Below are 8,164 nucleotides of genomic sequence, written 5' to 3'. Positions count from 1 at the left end.
TTTTCCTCGGCAATTTATTTTGTATTTAAAACCAACTTCCTCCTTTCAGTTATTACATAGGTTTAATATCGACACAGATCACAGCAGCAACATGAGACATTAGAGAATATTACGGCACTGTGCGATGGTACTCTCGCCGACATACAAAGACCCATATACCTTTTTCCTAATCAATTTGTTTTTGTATACCGCCGATTAATATTCTAACCCTACGTTATTTATGTAAATTATGTCGATATCAGTATGACATAAATAACTTGTAAGAAAATATTAACACTCGGGATCTAGTTCTAGCTCTCATGCAATCGTGTGGCTTTAGGTGGCACAAAATACTAGTGTCGTCGCAAAAATACAAAGCATAAACAGGCATGTCAAATCGCAGGCTCCTATACTCAATTTCAGCTGAATAAAACCGTCTGACTGTAACCTGAAAAGGGCACTCGTATTTCCTGACAATAAGAGGATTTGGTTACGCCCAATATATGGAAAATCGTCTAGAGCAAAGCTTCTTAATTTACCACCCTTATCCTCGACTCAGAAATTATTCAGTAAGACTCCCAGTCCCTCTTTCTCCCATCTTTCCCCGTTCAGATTCCCCCCCCTCCTCTCTCTCTCTCTCTCTCTCTCTCTCTCTCTCTCTCTCTCACTCGCGCGCGCGCGCGCACACACACACACACACACACACACACACACACACACACACACACACACACACACACACACACACACACACACACACACACACACACACACACACACACACACACACACACACACACACACACACAATCTCTTAGAACCAATACCCTAATTTTCGCACCCCTATTGAAGCATGTTTCGCCGTTTCACCCCCCGGCACTTATTTACTGATCTTTAGCTTGAGTTTCTATTCAAGCAAACACTCTTCAGATGTACCAAAGAGTCGTCACCTCCTTTCAGAGCTTCGCCATTTTGTGACGATTTTTTTGCTCTGGCCATTCAGTTTACCTTGATGCTTGCCTCTTTAAAGGTATGAAGAAAAGGGAAACGAAGAAGATGAAGACGGTGATAAAGGCGAAGATGCCGACGAAAGAGAAAGAGTAACAGAAAGAGGAGACTGATACTGAGGGGAAGGAAGAAGAGGAGGAGACGAAGACGATGGAAGACAAAATGAGATGATCAAGGTAGAAAAACAGAAAGAAAACCCAAAAGAAGGCGGAGAAAGAGAAAATGAGAAGAATGCGAAAAAAAGGAGGTGGAGGAGGAGAATTACCCTCTCGAGAAATTGCTTTGATAGTCCATTTTGCTTTTCTTTTAACTCTTCAGTGCCAGGACCTAATTTTCCTTTCATTCCCGCGGCCACCAGATGGTTATATCCGAGTTAGTAAAGACCTCTAGAATGAAAAGCTTAATTATGGTGGTGTCTAACCCCTCCAGTTCGAAAGGTCTTTCCTAAGCTGAATAAAAGCGTATGAAGTCATGAAGAAATAAAAAGAGTAAAAGGAATAAAATGGTTCAGAATGCATCACTAATAACTCCTTCAGTATGGCGACGTCTTTACTTAGCACTACTAATTCTCTTTACTTCTGATTGACTTAGTTTAACAGCATCTATACATCCTGCTACAGACAAATAATCTATTACTGAAGACAATTGGATTATTATGTACGGAAACTTTTTGGTAAATCAGGATCTAACGGTAAAGTCTCACTGTCAATCCAGTTCTGGTTACAACAACATCAGATATTCCATTACTGTAATTCTTACACCTTAACTTGACTCAGATTTTCGTCTATTTCTTGTTTGTTTCATGTAACTCAGTGGCAGAAAAGACAATGTTATGGCTCTACATCTTTTCCTTAACAATTCTTCGTACCCAGTACTATATTATTTTCTCCGTAATCCGAGAATTAAGAATAGCCTACAGACAAACTAAAGTTAAAATATGAATTCTATCCAAGTAAGGTGGCAGAGATTCGGTCGTCACACACAAAAAGAATTATGTTGCTGGACTGAAAAGCTTTTATAACCGATTTGTAATAGCAGGCACCTGGAAGATAATGACCGTATGATAAATTATGGGTAAGATTCATTAGCCAGCTATACATACAGGGAAAGAAAAAAGATAAATGGTCCGATGGCGAGAAAGCAGTATAACTCGTATGTGGGTTTATGCTGGTCATGTTTCCCAGCAGCAAGAAAACGGTTACTTCACATCTTAGCAACTTCCTGTACCACTAAAAATATAAAGGGTGCACAGACGCCCCACACCCAGCAGATTTCCTGGGAACACCACTATTGAGAGAAGAAATAGAAAAAGAGAGGAGGAGAGAAGAAGAGACAGTGGGAAGGGGAGAAGGGCGAGGAGGGAAGATGAAGGAGAGAAGGACGGAGTGTGGAGGAGGAAGAGGAAGGTCCAGAGATGTGAAAGAAAAATGGATAAAAAGGGATGGAGGATGAATGAGTGCAGAAAGAGAAGAGGGGAGAAGGGAAGAGAAAGGAGAAAGATGAGGGAGAAGGGCGAAGTGAAGAAGGAGGAGAGAGGACGGAAGAGAGAGGATGTGAGGGGAGAAGAGAGAGGAGAGGAGGAGAGAAGGAAGGGAAAAAGACAAGGGAGGGGAAAGGGGGAAAAAGATGGAAGAGGGGAAGAGGGAGAAAAAGAAGAGAGGCGAGTGGAGGGAGGAGAGTAAAGTGAAGAGAGAGGATGCAGAGAAAAGACAGGGAAGGAAAGTAGCGATGGAGTATTGAGAATATGGAAATGAATGCTTGGGAAAGTAGTGTTCATATTGGCTCTTTGGTAGATACTCGTATGCTCACTTCAAGCACACACACACACACACACACACACACACACACACACACACACACACACACACACAATTCTCTTCCTGTTTAATATGTATCCCTTCCGCCAAGCGGGTTAATAGGAAATAGGGTTACGATGATGGTGATGATGATAAGAGAATGACGATATCAAAACATTTTCATTCAGTGCCACTAAAACCCACTTCTTTCTCGCACAGATACAGGAAAACTGCATTACCGTCAACTACTGTCAATATTTATAGCCTATGAATAACAAACGAGACTTCTCCTGGTGCATTTTCTGAGGTGGTATCGGAAAGTAGGTATTTCCACTTTTGTAAAACTTACTAATTTCACATTCTGCACTGTGTGTGTGTGTGTGTGTGTGTGTGTGTGTGTGTGTGTGTGTGTGTGTGTGTGTGTGTGTTTCTTTCTTTTTAGTTTTCCATTTGCAACTCTGATACAGACTATATAACCTCCGCTCCTGTTATTTTCTGACTCCGCTTGCTGTGAGAGGTGGTTCAAACAAATAACAAACGAAACCTTTGTTGATAACATCCTAAGACCGGCATATACTATTTTTGAACCTCTTTAGTCCGATACGTATTTTGCATTTTATTTTTACTGCCTACAACAAAAACGAAATATGAAAAAAAAAAATCATCATAAGGAGGAGATTAAAGCATCACCACAACCAAAGGAAGAGATGCGCACATCATCGACATAGCAACGTCTTCGTCTTCTCAATGAGGATTGTACAGTAACATTTTTTTCCACTAATTTGTATTCTTCCTCAATGCTACCGGTCGTTTACAGTGCATAAAAAACTTATAATCTTTTCAGGACTATAAATCGATATCTTTACGTTTATCATTCCTCGATCATCTGTCATCCTATTCTGCAATGCCCCACCAGCAGCGTACTGATCCTGGCGTAGTGTAAATATTCATTTCCGATGGTGAAGGCAAAGGCGCTAACACGAAAGTCACATAGATCAGTATAAGATCATTATAATGGGGTTTAATACGCTGATGTTTTCCTGAATGATGCAGCAGAAGGTCAACAATTAGCTATGCAACAAGAGTCAACGAGAACGACTTCCTAAAACCTTCTCCTCTGATACTTACACCAGACATGTGGCACTAAACCAGGATGACATGATTAACTGTAGTGGACGAGAGTGAATACACAATATAATACCTTTTTTCTTAATATCCTTTTTTTTTTTTTTTTTTTTTTTTTTTTTAATACCTGCTTCGGGGCGGCGTGGTAGTACAGTGGTAGCCCGCTGGACTTGTGATCGGGGGATTGCAAGTTCGAGCCTCGCCCGGGCTGCCGTGCCGGGAGGGGTAGCTCCCTCCTGTAACCCTAGCGGGGCAATGTAGTCCAATACAGGGCTTAGCTCGGGGAACTCCATTTCTCCCATTTTTTAATACCTGCTTCCAGACAGACAAAATAATATGAGTAAAGGCAAACAATAAATGCACTACATAATACTGAGAACCAAAGTAAATAAACGGCACACACACTTTTCTCCCTGAGATGCTTTAAGACAGATAACATGAACGAGTAGCAATAAAACTGGAGAGCATTAGTAAATATCGTGGACGAGAATGACTATACAATATCTTTTTCCCAGTACATATGCACCTGTCAAATAACACTGAGCCATAAAAAATGACAACTCCGCTCCAGCCAACTTGTTCGTAGATTCACAACTCCCAGCAGTCGTTCCCAAGGGTTAATGTATTTTTTTTTCTCCTGTTGATAAAATTGTATTCTGTGTTATAAAGTACATATTTTCTCACAAATTACACACTGATCTTCCCTGAGTCCAAGATAGTGGTGCGAGAGGGTAAGGGTCTACGGACAAGTTGGATGGCGTGGAGTACAGTGAACAAGAATGGGGGTACATTACCTTTTCCCCTGATGACCGGCTGCGGCACATCTGAAAAAGGTGTGCATTGTTATGAGAATAAAAATTATATACTTTGTGTGAGTAAAAGGAGAGAATATATGAAACTACTTCAGTACTTATCTACTGGGCGATATATTCTTGAACTTTCCCTTGACTGTCTTTAACGTTACATTAAAAAAATTCCTTAGCTTTATTAATAATAATAATAATAATAATAATAATAATAATAATAATAATAATTATTATTACTTAAGAAGATTCTTTCATCTGCAAGATCTGTTTCATATTGTGCATTTTAGTTTTATATTTCACATCCCTCGAGTTCTGGGTCAGACAGACATCCTTAAAAAATCATCTACCTATCAATTCATTCTTCACCCAGTCAGGAGAGAAGGGGCCCTGGGCAAGGTCATTAAGGCCAGACATTTAAGGCAAGGATGAGCAGTGACAGTCACATGTTCCTGAGAGACAATATGTGAGCTATCAATCCTTTATTAATTCCTTCAGCAAAAAATACCTTTTCTAAGTTGAATACAATCGTCTACACCCGCCAGGGGTTAGTAAGAATAAACAAATAAGTCAACAAAATTCGTCATCTGATTCAATGGATTAACACACTCAGGCTCGATGGACTCACTTTCAGCTGAATTAAATGGTCTTCTGATGATATGAATAGATTACTAGAGTTGCCTCGGCCATGAATGAGTTAATAATGGCAGTATGAAAACTCTCAGACTCCTAGGACACACAGAACTAGATAAAGCAAAAATACTAGAGTTTCCCCGGTCATTAGGGGGCTAAATGATAGTCCACGGAGATTATAATGAGAAAGGAAATGATTCGACAGTGACATTCTCTCCTCTCTCTGCCCATTGCCTTCCCCGTCCACTGCATTAGCCCACAGCGGACCAAGTTTTTGTTGCCCGTCTCTGAGGTACTTACTGACGGAGAGTGACCTTGATTTTGTGTGTGTGTGTGTGTGTGTGTGTGTGTGTGTGTGTGTGTGTGTGTGTGTGTGTGTGTGTGTGTGTGTGTGTGTGTGTGTGTGTGTGTGTGTGTGTGTGTGCGCGCGCGCGCGTTTGTGACCAAGGAATGCTTTACATCGATCGAGATTAATGGTACGAACAAAACTGGGAGAGAATTTTAAGACACTGGGACACGTGAAGATACCCACAGGGTTGTGAAAAGGTTCGATAATGATTATGTACCAGACATTAGTTGTGTTGTTTTTTATTAGGGGTGAAAAAGACTTGAAAAAGGTAGATAAAGTTGTGAAAAGTGATGAGTGTTAATGATGCAGCTGTGAAAGGGTTGGACAACAGTAAAGACTAATAATACTGACGTATGAGAGTTTCTGGTTTATACCAATGGAGTTTTGTGAAGATTTAGTGATAAGTTTTGAGTGGTTGATGATGGTAATGGGAGTGTGAATGGGTTGGAAGGTTTGATAATACTGACCGATCTGGGTGAAAGTTACACTGATGGAGTTGCGTGATGGCTTAATGACATGGATACAGTTAAAAGTGTTGGATGATACTGACGGATGTATGAGTGGGTTGGGTGAACGTAAAGCTTGATAATACTGACAGTTCTGGAAGACTTATTAAGCTATATAAATGTACAATACGTGTGGAGGGGTTGGGTGACACACTAATGGAGCTGTGGGACTGATTGTTGATACTGAAATATCAGGGAGAAGTGTTGTTTCAACGCAAGTGTGGAAAGGTTATAGTGATAGAGTTGAAAGTTGAGAGAAGTTTTCATAATACGAACAAATCTGAGAAAGCTATTTGAGTCCACGTGTGGGAGAGACTGACTAGTGGATGGAACTGGTCTAGTGGTCTGTGCAATCAATCCTTTCAGTCCTGTGACGTGTTTTATTAACTTATCCATACTACACCCAGACGAGTTTGTTCAGCTTTAGTGAGGCCTCTTGTTGTGAAAGGGTATGTACCGGTAAGGGTTATATCAAATTTCACCAGTCCAAAGTGTCTCTTCAAAGCTGAATATAACCGTATGTATGACAGCAAGAATGGATGAATAAGGCAGTGTGAAGGTCTGGTGTTAAAGATGAAACTGTGAGAGATGGTGGGTTATATCAGTGAAGGGAATGAGATCGCTTAATGGCATGGATATACCTGAGAAAAACGCTGGTGATATTAGCTCCCTCTAGCCCAGGACGTATTTCCGTACTTTATTCTTGCTGCCATCTGACGATTCCATACATTTCAGGAAGGACCTCTTGTAATGAAGGGGTTAATTAGGGCTATTTTTTAACCCCTCCACTGCAAAGAGTCTCTCCTAACTTGGTGCTTCCAGACGATTTCATTCAAAAACGTCTGGAAGCACCAACAATTAAAAAATAATCGGATTCAAGGGATTTATGGCACTGGGAGAAGATCCGATGATAGGGGAAGAAAATATTGGGTTAGTGCAAATGTGAGAAGCTTGGATAACACCGACAGACGTAGGGGTATTATTGGGTTACAGCTAGTATTATCGGGTTACATTATCCCCTATAAGGTTGTAATATCTCTTTCAATCTGATGTCGTATTGCGTTCTATACTCATTCTACTCCCACACAGATGGATAGTTTTCGGAGAGTTCCTTGGCAGTGAAGGGGTTTATGAGGAAAATATTCAACCTCGACAGTTCCGAAAAATCTCTCCTACGCAAAATAGTCATACAGAGCAAGAAAATGACGGAAAAAGACCTAACACGATTGAAAGGGTTACTGAAGGGCTACTGGTAATGATGAAGCTGTCAGAATGTTTCGATCCGACAGAACTGGAATAGAGAATGTCGTAGATGGAGAGATGGGTGATGATGTTGAATTGACCACTTCACTCCGATGACACATTTTTTGGTTTATATTTCTCTCAAGACAACTTTATTCAGTTTAGAAGAGATTTGCGAACTGAAAGGGTTTGATACAGCCTTCATAACCCTGTTCATTACTGTAGCGATCTCCAAAGCCGAGTACAATTTTCTCTCTCTCTCTCTCTCTCTCTCTCTCTTGAATAAACTAGAATACTTAATCGAGATGAAAGCATTAGCACTCATCTTCCACGTTCTCCAAATGCCAAAATTCTCCTGAAAATGTGACTGCCTGCAACACTGTCTCTCACCCGGATGTTGCAGTCAGGTTGAACGTCTATTGTTGCATGCACGTGAGAATTTAAATGGACCTCTGATGCACGGCCAAGAAACAGGCAACGAGTGAGTACGTTGGCTGGTAAGATAATGACGATGATTTAGGTACTGTATTGGACTGTTACCTCTCACATACTTCAAGTGGACCAAGTGGGTACGTAAATAAGCGAATATAAACGTAGCCATGTCATGCTGGCGTAAAAGTGTAATGATGATGATGATGATGGTGATTATGATGGTGATGGTGATGATGATGATGATGATGATGATGACGAGGATGATGATGATGATGACGAGGATGATGATGA

This window comes from Coenobita brevimanus, chromosome 74 (genome assembly GCF_032717465.1).
Source record: "Coenobita brevimanus isolate Jiangsu-jjx chromosome 74, ASM3271746v2, whole genome shotgun sequence".
Lineage (NCBI taxonomy): Eukaryota > Metazoa > Arthropoda > Malacostraca > Decapoda > Coenobitidae > Coenobita > Coenobita brevimanus.
The sequence above is the reverse complement of the archived record's forward strand: the minus strand, read 5'-3'. Positions refer to the sequence as shown.